At 41.0% G+C, this 13439-nt stretch overlaps 1 protein-coding gene across 7 annotated transcripts in view; it reads right to left on the reverse strand.

Moving 5' to 3' along the window:
• The window catches only part of C4H4orf19 (chromosome 4 C4orf19 homolog), a 40733-nt gene extending 27896 nt beyond the window's left edge, over nt 1-12837 (reverse strand). For 3 of the 7 annotated variants that reach the window (XM_059845026.1, XM_059845025.1, XM_059845023.1), the window contains exon 1: nt 12624-12792. The gene's annotated coding sequence lies outside the window, so the exon portion shown is untranslated. Of the gene's footprint in view, nt 1-12623 lie in introns of all 7 variants that reach the window. The other 4 variants (XM_059845024.1, XM_059845022.1, XR_009486274.1 and 1 more) reach the window with 3 other exon arrangements.
• Between the last annotated feature and the right edge of the window lie 602 nt (nt 12838-13439).

The following is a 13439-nucleotide window of genomic DNA, read 5'->3' on the forward strand; positions in this document are numbered from 1 at the left end:
TTCAGTGATGTGATTTCATTCTGTCAATGGATGTTTCCTCAGCTTTGACAAAACCTATTTTTTGATGTCAAAATCAGTTAAAATCCTGGTAGTTCCATTATACATCCCAAAGCAAATACTGATGCAGTGCAATATTTTTTACAAATCAGATTTAACTGGGGGCCTAAGTGATTTATGGGAACTAAGAATAAATAATACCTCCAGTAAGAATTTTTTTTTCCTCTCAGCTATTTAAACTCTTTCCCAGGTCCTTCTGACAGGGGTGCTTGGGTGGACCAGGGACTGGAGCCTGTAGGGGTCTGTGCTGTCTTTTCTTGTGATGATTCACTGTACACACTTCTCATATTTTGACATCTAGAGGCATTCCTCTATATTATATATATTTTTTTCAAATGGCATGTGTTCATGAGGATGAGTAGGGAAAGGTAAGTCTGATTTACAGAAGCCACAAAGATGTGGCTTTGTTCTGGTTGAGAAAATGTCATTTTCAAAAATGTAATTTTCTTGTGGTTTCTTTTTAAAATTCTTTGTGAAAAGACTATTTCCCCTTTATAGCATGATCCTTGTGATGGTCTTCACCTATTTGAGAGAGCCTTGAGGTTCTTAGGCCCCTGGAAAAAAATATCAGGGCTTAGTTTTTGTGTTCCTTCCCAGTCTGATATCCAAAGAACTGGGCTGCTGTCCCAGTTTGGATCACAGTGCTGGAAAGATGAGATGGTGAAGAGACAGGAAAGTGGTTGAGTTACTAATGGAGACCCAGATAGCTGCCAGATTCTATCAAATCCTGCCTCGTTCATGTCAAAAAGACAGCAGAATTCATTTCAGCTAGGATGGACAGACAAACTTGCACAAAAATGTAGTCAGTGCTCTCCTAAGCCTTCTGCTATTGGACCAAGCTTCAGTCTACTCATCTCATTGTGATGAGGTGAGGAGGAGGTCTGAAGGAATAAGATATTTTTGTACTTTAGAGGAAAGAAGGCCTTTTCACACTGTGCTATCTGGCATATTACCTCCTGAAATCCTTTAATTTAATCAAGGTGTATGCTTTTATTTTCTCTGTAGCAAAATGTTCTTGCAAAAGTGACTTATGAGTGACTTGCTGTGAAGTTTCCTGTCACAATTAACGTCTGTGGTGCTGAACTGCTGCTAAGGGTTGGCTCTCTTCTCACCTATTCCTTGTGCTGTACCTATTCAACAGTAAAAAGTGAATTTGAAGCTTCACAATGAACAAAAGTGCTGAAAACAACAGCAGTCTGCTGTGGCTAGAGTTTAACCCGAGTTCATAAGGTGAGAGCTTGTGGTCAGAGGCATTGACACCTGAAGAAACCATTGCATTGCCCTGAGACAGCTGGAGCTGAGAGTGTCTCTAAGGTGACCCCTGGCCCTGGGTGCAGCACTGAAGTGGCCCCTGGCAACAGGGAGGAGTGGTTTTCCCCAGAGGTGAGACAGAGAGCCAGCTCTCAGCTGATTTCCTCCTTTCTTCCTGTAACAAAGGTTGTGTTTGTTAGTCAGTTCCTTATTCAGGTGGTGCTTAATAGCCAAAAACTAACATGGGAGTTTGCAAAACAAGCCTGTGGCTTTGTCTGCAATACCTGTACTTGTGCCATGGAGTTAAAACACCAGCACTGCTAAAGCCTGAACTGGGAGAAGAGAGAGAAAACCCTTCAATATTGTTACCTCTAGAAATGAACGCTCTGCATGTGATGCTGTGCAAAAGGAACAAAGCTTGGCTAGTTCAAGCCATATTGAAAGATCTGTTTGGGTTTTTTTGGTTGGTTGGTTGTTTTTGTTTTTGTGTGTTTTTTTTTTTTTTTTTTTTTTTGTGTGTGGTTTTTTTCATTTATTACCTTTTCGGATAGTAGAAAATTTTTCAAATGTGAAAGAAGTGTGGAAACTTGAGAAGTGATGATTCCATAGACAAAGCCTAAGAAGAAGGAAACAGGTGGCAAACATTAACATGAGGGCAATTAGCAGTGTGTTTTGGGTGGAGCAATGATTGGGGAGGACAGCTTTGTGATTAACAGGCCTGACTAACTCCCAGCAGTCTGGTTGTGCTTCCTGCTGGCACTGCCTGCCTGTCCCCTGTGCTATTCTAGATGTGTGTGCACTGCAGGAGGGGTCCATGGGACACAGCTCTGGTCCAGCTCCAGCTGCAGTCAAGTGCCATTCCATGGCAGAACAATTCACAATTCCCTGCCTAGCTGTATGGGATATTAGTTTTTTTATGCATGAGACACTGCCTAGCAAAATCTGTTTAGTTGTCTTAAGTCCTGTTACTGGGCTTGACAGCAGCATGCCACTGGCAGATCCCTTCTGTCTGAACAAGGCAGCTTGACAGCTACATTATTCAAAGCAACCTAAAGCTCACAAACCTGGTGTTTCCTCTACTTTGGAGAGTCCCTGCTGTTCTGGGTGAGCTCAGAGCCACCTCATGCCCATGCAGACACCGGAACCCACTGCTGCCAAAGCCACGTGAGGCAGGGGTCACCACAGGTTGTGCAATAGCCACCTGATGACATCCATCATGTGGGATTTCAGGTACCTGCAATTATGCGCCTCCTGAACCCAAAGGGATTAAAACCCAGAGCATTTATTTCTCAGGGATAATGTATTTTTTAACAGTAAGCAAGATGGGATTGGGTTGTGCCTCCTTTTTCTCCCTTAAATAAGGCTGTGCTGGAAGGCTGGATCCAATCTGGAACAGTCTGGTAATCTATAAATGTTTAAATATGGTTTAAACCTGGTGTGTGTTATTAGGTGTGTCTGGGACAAGCAAAGCAGTGAGGCCTTAATCCCTTGTGATGCTTGTAGATGCTGCTGTAACACAAACAAGGAAATGTTGCAAACCTCTCTTGGCAGCTCAGAGACAGCACCTGGAGCCTCCTTGCTTGGGAAAACCCTGCAGGAGGGAGGGGGCAAAACCCCAAAACAGGGTGGGAGCTGGGTAATTGTACACTGTGAGTAAGAAACACCTTGGAGGTGACACCTTGCAGGTGTCTCACCCAGATGGTCCAAAAGGCCATTCATGGAAAGCTTTGTGGTAATCAATTGCTGTCTTGCTTCCTTAAGGAGACCTTCAGGCCTCCTGGAAAGCAAAGGAAGGGCCTGGAAAAAGTAGGGTAGAGCTTAGGCTCTGTTTCAGGAAAGCCTTTCTCACCAGGTCTTTCAAAAAGGTTTATTGGCATGAAGGCTAAATCATATTTGTGTTGTGTTTTGCTGGACTAAAAATACATTGTTTCTCAGTGGGAGAAAAGTGAATTGGCTTGGTAGGGAGAAGATTTTCTCAAATCAGGCATTTTTAGCCTTTGTTTTCCACATAGGTGTGCTATTTTTCCCTTGGGAGGAAAGTATCAAAAGATCTCTCTGTGTGGGAAGGGGGCATGGGAGGAGGGTGAAGCTAGTTCTGCAAACAGGCTTATTTCAAATACCACCCTAGAGAGAGGCTGCAGATTTTTGGAGACTGGGCTCCATGTGGTAGGTGGGAGGGGGTTTCTGTGCTATTGATTAATTTCAAATTGTGTGGGATTTTCCTGGCATAAATGCATAGGGTCTTTGCCAATTTAAACTTAATTTTCCTTCTGTCAGAGGAGCTGCAAAAGCTGCATGAACAGGATGGTTTGGGGATGAAGGACTCCAGTATCTGCAGGCCTTGGTGGAGTTAACCTTTCCATTTTGTTTGGGAGAAGGAGCATGACTTTTCCTGGGCAGTAGTATATTTACTCATGTAGTTTCTTTTGCAATGAACTTTCTTTTCCAGAGCCTTACTCAGAAAGCTCTGTAAGGAGCACAAAAGGCTTTTTAAATGTATCTTTGAATATTATACTCCTTACTGGGAATGCCATGGAGATGAGGAAAACCAAACCAACCTGAATAAAGAACAAATCCTGCAGTGTAGCAGTGGACTTGTACAGGTTGGGAAACAGAAGGTCAGATCTAGAAAACAGGAGGCTCTTAACAGACTCAGTCTTTGGGTTAGAGAGTTTGTGCCAGTCTCTGGGTGAGCTGCACAACCAAGAGAGCACTGCACTGCACAGTGAGAGTTCTGTGCACAGAGCAATAGTGCAGGCTGCAAGAATGTGGGATAAAACAGAATTGTACAGGCCAGGAAAAAAGTCTGTTGTACTGAACAAAGAAATCTCAGTCTGTTATTATCTTCATTTCATGTCAAGAGCAGAACATACAAATCCAGGCTCTTTTATGGCATGATACTGAAGGATACAAGCCCTGCAGCACAGAGCATACCACTGCTGGATTTTTTGTCCTAAATGCACGTTAGAGAAATTCAGACAGGTTAAGTTTATGCTAACAAATACTCATTTCATGCAGCTGTTACAGCAGTGCAAAGCACAGGTTGGCAATAAGCCATGCTTCTGGGGCTCATCTCAAGTACTGGCCTTGTAAAGCATTTTTTTTTTTTTTTGCACATTTCTCTTTTTTTTACATCAAGCTAGAATGATACAGAGAATGGAAAAGAATTCCAGAAAATAAGAAGAATCAGTGGTTTTCAAACATCATAATTGTTTGACAGAGGCAATTTTAACATATGTGGCAGTTTAACAGGCTAAAGAATCAGCAGATTTGGGGGGAAATATGAACATTTAACTTCTTAGAGGGCAAATAGAATCCACAGGGAAAAGAGACAATGTTGGTTTCTCTATTTCAAAGAAAATTTATAGAGGAATAGAGGATACATGAAAAAATTGCATTTTCTGTGGCTGTAAGAGTTCAAGTTATAACTGGATTTTCAAATTGGAATGGACACAGAAGGAAAAGGCACTGAAACCTGTTTATAAATAGCTCGAGTTTGCAGAGTTACACCCTTGGTTTGTCTCTGCTAGCCCAAAGTGAGTCCTACAAAGGAGTAGGTATGACCCACAAAGCACATGCTATGAATTCATTGTTCAGACAAAACCTATATTTTCCTGGCAAGACTGAAACAGAAGATGATGAATTTACAGCTTGGCCACCTGCCAAATTCATAGTTCCTAGCAGGTCTGAGAATCAGACAGTTATGCACAGGGCACAATGTTTGGGCTAAGGCATACACAGAATAATGGATTTTGAGAAATGAAAGCGAAACCTGGAGAACAATATACTTGGTGCAGAGGAGTCAGGTTTGAAAGAAAAAATTGATTTTGCTCATTTCAAAAAACAAACCTCTCCGAGTTGTCCTGTATGATAACAGTGATAAACATAATTTTATCACTTTCTTCATTATTCCTTATTCCTGTTGCTTTTTAATTGGATCATAACATGAAATCCAGATAAGTTATACGGCTTGCATTGTGACACCTGGAGAAGATGCTTTCCTCATAAGAAGAATTTTACAGGTTGTGGGAGCAAATTTAGTTTATTCTGTGAGCAAAATAATAATATTGGTAATTATGTCAGGTCTTGGTAGTCCAGAGTTCACATAAATACCTGGCATGTTAGGGGCAGCAATTGTTTGTGATCAGGTACTTCAGTGAATGGTGAGGCTGGAGTGTGCCTGGCTTGGTGTTTCTCAGACAATCTTGCAGCCTGAAATCTAGAACTGCTTAGACCTAGACACCTGTGGGGATGTTTGTGAAGAATCAAGTATGTGCACTAAAATTAGCAGTCCTCCTAAAACAGTATAAGCTGTGTAATTCAGCTTCCTTGTCAGATTTTATCAGCGTTTTCTCTCAGACAGCCTGAAAGATATTAAAACACCTTATGCATTTATTTTTCTTTCACCTTTTTTGGGGGGGAGAGGTGGTGGTGGTGGAGTAGGGTGTGTCATTTCCCCCAGATTCGCTGCTCAAGATGCTCTCCCACACAAGGCTACTTTTACATAACAAGTGTGGAAAAAATACCAGGATGCTTTTTTAAACCTCGTTGTTCCTGAACATTTGACACAAAGATTGGTCAGAGAGTAGAAAAGCATAGTTACAGAAGACTGTGAAAATGGATGACAAACTTTTTAAAACAGAAAAATACTCAAAACAATTATAACTCATACTCAAAAATTTTCAAGCAATGACTCTACAATACTTTTATTAAAGGCCTTTTTATGACTTTTTCTCTTACATGAATTCTTTTTGATTCAATGGGCTTTTCTTTGCTTTTACATACATCACTTAGATTAAAGTGTAAGGCATAGAGACAATTTAATCTAGAGCTCTTTAGAGTGCAGGTGAACTTTTCTATTTGGTTATTTTAAACCAATTTCCTTCACAGACATTGAGTGATGATGGGTGGCTAAGGGAATGATTACATACAACAATTCCATGAACAAGAGCAAAGAGCTCTTACATTATAATTACAATAACTATTTCTCAGAACAAGGCAGATCCAAAGTATTGACCACTGCAGGAAAAAGGTCCAAATGTTGCTAAAATGTGATAATGGTGAGATAGCAGTGAAATACAGCTGCATTTCTGTAGTATTATTGAATTGCTGATCTTGATTGCATTTGCAACCTTTTTTAGTCTCTCAGTAAAACAATACTTGAAAACTATAGGAAAGTTGCCTTAAAAGACTTAGTTTGTCTGGCATCAAGACAGCTTAGTAATTTTTTTTTCTTCCTTTAATCCTGTGGAAATGAATGGGCTATATTCACCAAAACTATCAATGAAGATTGCACAATCAGGTCTAATTTGCTGGAGTATGTTTTGCCTGTGGAGTTGTTCACGATGCTGTACACCAGGCTGACATTTCCAGCAGAACTCCTTGCTCCAGGGACTGTAAATGGTGTGTCTCAGGTCACACTGTCATAAAGCAAATATCTGCTGCTTGTGTTGGAACTTTATTTATTGGTCAATCTGACATCTTGCCTTCTGACAAGAAAGTCACTGGGTCGGATTTTTAATGAGTGTTAGTCTCTAGAGGCAGATTTGGCTCTTAGGGCATTTGGGAGACTTGGGTTCAAATTCTGCCTCCTACCCAGAGATGGGGGCTGATTTACCTCCTTGCTTCTCAAACCTGGCTTTCCCCCACATGGAAAATCTAGCTAGCTATGTGCTCTGGGACAAATAGTTTCACTCTCCAGGAGGAAAGTCCAGCCACCCTGATTTTGGTGGTGCCACTGTAAAGCTTTATTGTGGAAGGATGTCAGGGAAATGAAGGAAAGCTGAGGCTGTAGTTTGATGGATACCAGGTACTGGTAATTGGCTGTGAAAACAGCAAGCTGACCTTTCCCTGCCATCTAGCTTTTTGCTCCTGGCTTTCCTCTGTTTTCTTAAACTGTCTTTGAGGTTATTTTATCATCTGAACCCTAGCAAATCCCTATGTTCTTACTCTACATAAACAAAAAGTGAATGGAAATGTTTTATAGAAGGTAATTATTGTGATAATTGCACAGAGCATTAGTTTTTAAAGTATATACGAATTAGCCTTTTAGCAATCTGTGTGCATTCATCCAAAGCAATGGAAAACACTCCCAAGTGATTTTAATTTAAAAAGAGATGTTAAAAAGACAAAAATTGGATGTGGTATGTGGTGGTAGCTCCTTGGGCCTCTGGTAGCCTTCCATTCAGGGCTGACGGCTGTAGTTTTTTGTTTCATTTACATTGAAAATGAAATCTTATGGTATTCTTGGTATTTATGTCTTTATCTGCATTTGCCCCTGAAATGGTGCCTGGCAGCTGAATCTGTATGATCTTTTCTGTGCAGATATTGCCTATTCACTGCTAATGTTCAGTGGAGACATGCACGTACTCTGACAACAGAATTCAGGGCTGATCCCAAGCCATGCAACATCTGCTAAATTCACATGGGGAAAGGGAATATAAAAACAAATACACAAAGGGCACAGCTACTGAGATGGTAAATATTGTTTTTTCCATGCCACACCCAAACCAGAAATAGAGACAGAGGAGGCCTTAACAAAGCTTGATTCAGGTTCCTGACAGCTGACAGCAACTGCTTGTTTTCCACTGAGCTATAGGTGAATGAGACTGCCAACTTATTTCAAGAGCATGAATTAGCCTGAGGTTTAGGCTTCTTTTACTATGAGTAGATCAGAAGTAGATGAGAAGAATAGCTCCATGGAAATGTGTAGTGTTAAAGTCATGTTAGTGCAATTGCTATCAAGCTTGCTTGCCATGAGAGAGGAAGAGTGGCTAACACTTTTTTTGGAGGTAATAAACTGCCTGTACCGTAATGGGACAGCGTGGATTCACTGCCTGGGCAAGTGGAGCAGCTGGTAAGGGAGCCTGGATTGGCTGTGGGCTGCAGTGCCAGGACTGGGAGGTGCCCCTGCACAGTGGGCCTGGGTCCTGGTGGGGGGATTTCTGCACCAACTCAGCTGTGGGAGGGAGCACACAGCCAGAAGGGAGAGGAGGAAATTGCTGGGTGGCTGTGCCAGGGTGGTGCTTCTGCATTCTAGGCTGTTGCACAAAGCTCAGGTGCTTAATAAAGTAGATAAAACTGGGCACTCCCAAATCGACTGCTGATAAACACAGAGTTTCAAAGTGGCTGTGGGTTGAAGGGGAAAGTGATTGTGAGAAATATAATCCAGTCTACACATACAATAAGTTCAGTGGGGAGGGTAGGTAGTCGGGGAGGAAGAGACCTGCAGTCGGGTGGGCCCTCAGGACTGTGGACATGCGGCTCCACACGGCTCATCTGGGTCACTCCCTGCCTCTCCTGCCTGAAGGCTGCTGGCAGATGCTCTGCATCAGAGTGTATCATAAGAGGACATCAATACTAACCTGCCTGGAAAAGGGCCTTAACATCCAGATGCACCTGCTCTGAGCATGGCAGATTGGGCAGATGTGAAATAATATGTTTTGTTATGGTCTGGAGAGCTTCTGTCCAGCGCAGGCAAACCCGTGCTGATGCCATGCTGTTTCTGCTGGCAGCACTGTGCTGGGTAGCACTGGCCCCATCTGCATCAGGTTATTTCTTTTCTCCTTTCCTCTGTTGGCAACATGAGGGTTTGATACTGATCCTACTGGAACCAGTGAGAAGAGTTCCCAGGGTGGATTTCATACTGAAAGGGGTTTTAGTCATTGGGTGTGTGTTATTCTTGATATGGGGTACACTTGTTATTCAGCTCCTTCAGAATACTGCCTGCAACAGCAAGGCATTGGACCTTGTTTACACAAATTCATACAAATAACTGCTCTTTAATAGAAAAACATAACTACATTAAAAAGCTTGAAGTGATGCAAAGTTGAACAAGGTCAAGCTGGTAACATTAAAAAGAGTAAGCTCCAAGAAGAAGGCTTACTCTTCCTTGCTGTCCTAAATGGAAAAGTAACTTGTGTGAATTAATAATAGAATATTCAACCAGAAATATTTTTCTAACCAGAAAGCATCTGTGCCTTTGCAGCAAAACATCTGTGATGAAAGTGAAAAAAAAGAGAGTTAAATAAACTTGTATAAAAATGGAAGACAGGAAAAAAGTCACACAGAAAAAAAACCCCAACTTGTGCCTTTTTCCCCCTGCCTCCTGCTGTAAGTGATTAAATGTTTGGTCTCCACGCAATGTACTCAGTTCTTAATAAAATTTTAAAGTTCCTCCATGTGACTAAAGGAAAGTGACCCAGAGGAGAACTTACAGGAAAATGGCTTCTTTTTTTTTTCTCCCTTTCCAGCAATCCCTTTTGACCTTTCTACGGTAACTCAATTATTTTATGCATTTTGATATCAAACTTTCAATAAGTAAAATTACGTTGTGTTTTGTACCTGTTCTCCTTAGCAATACCTCCTGCTTGCCAGCCCGGTTCTGTAGGTCAGCAAAAATCAACAATTTTCATGCATCATTGCTTGGACATGAAGTTTTGACATCATGCTGGTTTTGGACTGCAGCACGATCAGGTGCTAAATGAGGAGCTCCTGGTTAAGGAGCAGTGGGATTTGGCCACCTGCTCTGGTCAGCCATGCCCTCCCCACCATCACTGTTGTGTGGAAGGCATGGGCATACTCTGCTGACAGGTGATCATACATAATCCTCAGAAAGACTGGGTCCGAAGGAGAAATTTTAAGTTCCAAACAGATATTAATTGCCTGACTACATTTCATCATGTTTCAGTGGATTGTTTCCCCTCCCCTGTCCTTTGTGAAGCAGCATCAGTGAAAGATGTAGACAATGCTGAGGCCATGTTTAACTGGATACAGTTCAAACACAGCAAAAGACCATCCCTTCCTGAAAGACGTGAAGAAAGGCTTTCCTTAGCTTTCATTCAGTTAAGTCTGAGAGCAAATACTTCTAGCAAGTTTGTTTCCTTGAGGTCAGGTACAAACAACAGTGTGGTTGGAGACGGGCCTCAACACTCACAAATGTTTGCCTTGCATGGTGAACCACTTTTAAGCAGGATTTTCAAGGAAGGAAGTCACGATTCCCATCACTTGAAGATTTGCCCTGTCTTCCCACCTTCCTAGAGCTGTGCAAAAATCATCAGGTTGATTTTCAGTCCTAGCCTTAAATGTGGTGCAAGTTCCCTGAGATCTGCAAACTGGAAGATCTGGATGGCCTTTTGATCAATGCTTATCTTAGCTTTGGGGTAAAGAGAAAACTATTCTAAACTTCTGATAGTGTTTTGATTTTTATATTTACTTGGCTTTCCACAAAATTCTAGAGAAAAATTCTCCCTTGGGTTTCTAATTATCTCATTTTCCATGAATGTCTCTCTTTTGGATATTAGCAGGAAGTATTTGATTTGTGTGGCTTCCCTGTGAAACCACACTACATTTGGATCTATATTGATGTGACAAAGCAAGAAAATAGGTTTGTTTGTTTCATCAGAAAAGAATAAAAGGTAATAATTAGAGCAGTACGAATTTCCGCACTAACAGTAAAGTTGTGGGCATGAAAAAATATCTGAACTACTAGAGTGCTTTGTATTCCTTTCTTTAGGAAAGGAGTTAAGGAAGGCTTCCTCTCATTCAATGGCCACTGTCTTTTCGGTCACAGAGTAACTTCAGTGTGCCTTGTACCTTCCGTACTACAAGGACACTTTGTGTAATTAATGTTCAACACATTTAACTACTGAGCTACCAAGCTGGTTTACCGTGACACCTGCCACTTGTACAAACATTTCTTAGAAGAGACTGGCCATGGCAGGCTGCTTTTCATGCTGTGGGTGCAATGCTCTTCTCAGTAAAAGCCTGTGGCTGCCTGTTGATTTGGGGGCTGCAGTGTTCCTCTCCTGAGATATAAATGTAGCTTAGCAAATAAGCCCCTTATCTACAACAGTTTCTAAATAGATTCTTGTAAATAATATAGGCTCAGAAGCCAGTAACAGTAAACTCTGAGCAGTTCTTTTAAAGTGCAGTGGTTTATTGCTGCACTCCCATAGGTGCAGTTGGGAGCTGCTCTGTCAGGATGTTGGTACAAGGATTTTGATAAAGAGATACTTCATGGCTCAGGCTGATCTAGGCTGTGCTCACCTCTTAGCCCTCCTCAGCATGAGACCTACTATGTTTCAAGATGGGCACCCTGAAAATGAATGACACTTTTTTGAAGTGCCACTGGTAAACTTGTTTGGGCTCAAATTTATTTTAAATACTGGTAAAGACAACCCCCTTTCTTTTCCCAAAGAAAGTTGAGAGCTTATCTGAAGCAAGTTGCTTCAGGTATTATCATTCTCCACTTCTTTTAGCACATCCTATCATTATGTGAAGACTAGAAAAAGAGATGTGTTTTATAGAATGAACTGTGGTAAAATGACATTACCGGCAATCAACACCCAACCATTGTAGGAGGAAAACAATAAACAACACTTGCTGCTTTTGAGCAGTGGGAATCCTCAGGATGTGGCAATCCTATGATGCACTAGAGATCTTTAGTAAATTTGGATTGTGTAGCCATCTAGAATGCAGTCTTTAAATTCCTGTAGAGGTATTAAGAAACTGAATATTTAGAACACACTCTGAAAACAATTACAGCTTAACAAAAATTGTGATGAGAAGATCTTTGTGATAAAAATGCTAATACTGTAGCCTGGAAAACTCCTTCAGTGCAAGTAAAAAAATGAACTCCTGCAATATTGCTAGTAATTGTCAGTGAAACTTTATCATGCCACGTGAAAACTGATATGCTTTAATGCAATTTAACTTCTCAATTTAAAATAAACTGGTTTTAACTGACTTTCCTCTCACTCTGCATTTTGTTATTTTATTCTTCTTTTATGGAACACTGTAGTACTCCCCATCTATCTGTCATTTGCTTTTGTAAGATTTTATTTTTAAATGTGCCAAATTCTAGGAGGGGAATTTAGAAATCTTGTAAGTTCATTGAGGAAGTAAAATCCGTCAAAATACAATAGGATTGGTGTGGGTGAAACAATGTTCAATTCACAATATAAGGAAGTTAGAAGAGTTCTAATTCCCTTCATTTCAGACATCAAAGACATATTAACTCCTCCTTTACCCCACATACTCCAACTCAACCATTTCAAACCAAGAGATCTCTAAAAACATTGCTTTTAAATAGGTTTGGCTTAAAAATTGTTTTCTTTGGATTTTCACTGAGCCAAGTCTATTTCTGAGTGTAAAAACAATCCTGACTCTACAACAGGTGGAACAAGTGAGATCAGATATTTTCAGTATAATGTTCTTAGACTGTTTTGAAAGGTAGAAAACAGAATACAAAATATGCCCTGTAAACAGTTTCTCTAGAAAGCACAATGTTAAAAGTTTAAAAGAATTTTTCCTACCTGTAGCTTTTGTGTGGATCAGGAAGTGTAGCTTTTCCTGATTACAATCTTCCATGGCTTAGCTTGGCTTCTGCATTTGAATGTTAAATATATAAGAATGCCTTGTTTAGCTTGGGAGTTTGCATGACCTCTTAAAGAGACACTGTAGTTAGTGTCATTGGGTATTAAGGCATCATGTGACTGTAGATGAAAATAAAATCCTTTAAAGTTTGCATTTAATACTTCCTAGAATCTGTAACCCTTTACCTGCAAGCTGGATAAAAACCTGATAGAACTCACCGTTTCCTGGCCAGGGTTAAAAGAAGGAGAAGCGGAGGAACACGTGCCATGTAATTCCCTTCCTCCGGGACAGTCACAACGACCACAACAAAGCCCGAGCCTGTCAGTGTACTCACGCTGCCATTTGCGTATTCTTTAAATTAAAGCTCCCTATATCACAAACAGTGCTGGAGGGATTTGGCAGAAAGTTCCTCTGTTGCATGTTGCCTGGCAATGGCATTTATTCCCCACTGTTTTGTATGATTCTCTAAAGAGAAATTCAGCTCTGAGGTGTATTTGCAGGCATCGTGTCACATTTACCTTTGAAAGCTGCTGACTTTCCTGACATTATTTTGCTTTGAGTGTGGTGTTTCCAGAAGTGATATGAAAGATGTTCTGTTGCCACGAGCAGTTGAGAGAGTTTTCCCTGTACAGGAGGAGAGGTTTAAGTTAGGCAAGCACCTGGGTCGTGTGTGATCTTTAACATACGTCGATATACCTGGAAACTGTGAAACAACCTCCTGGAAAGAACTGGCGCTGATTGCCTGTCTCGCAGCT

Source organism: Haemorhous mexicanus, chromosome 4 (assembly GCF_027477595.1).
Source record: "Haemorhous mexicanus isolate bHaeMex1 chromosome 4, bHaeMex1.pri, whole genome shotgun sequence".
Taxonomy (NCBI): Eukaryota; Metazoa; Chordata; class Aves; order Passeriformes; family Fringillidae; genus Haemorhous; species Haemorhous mexicanus.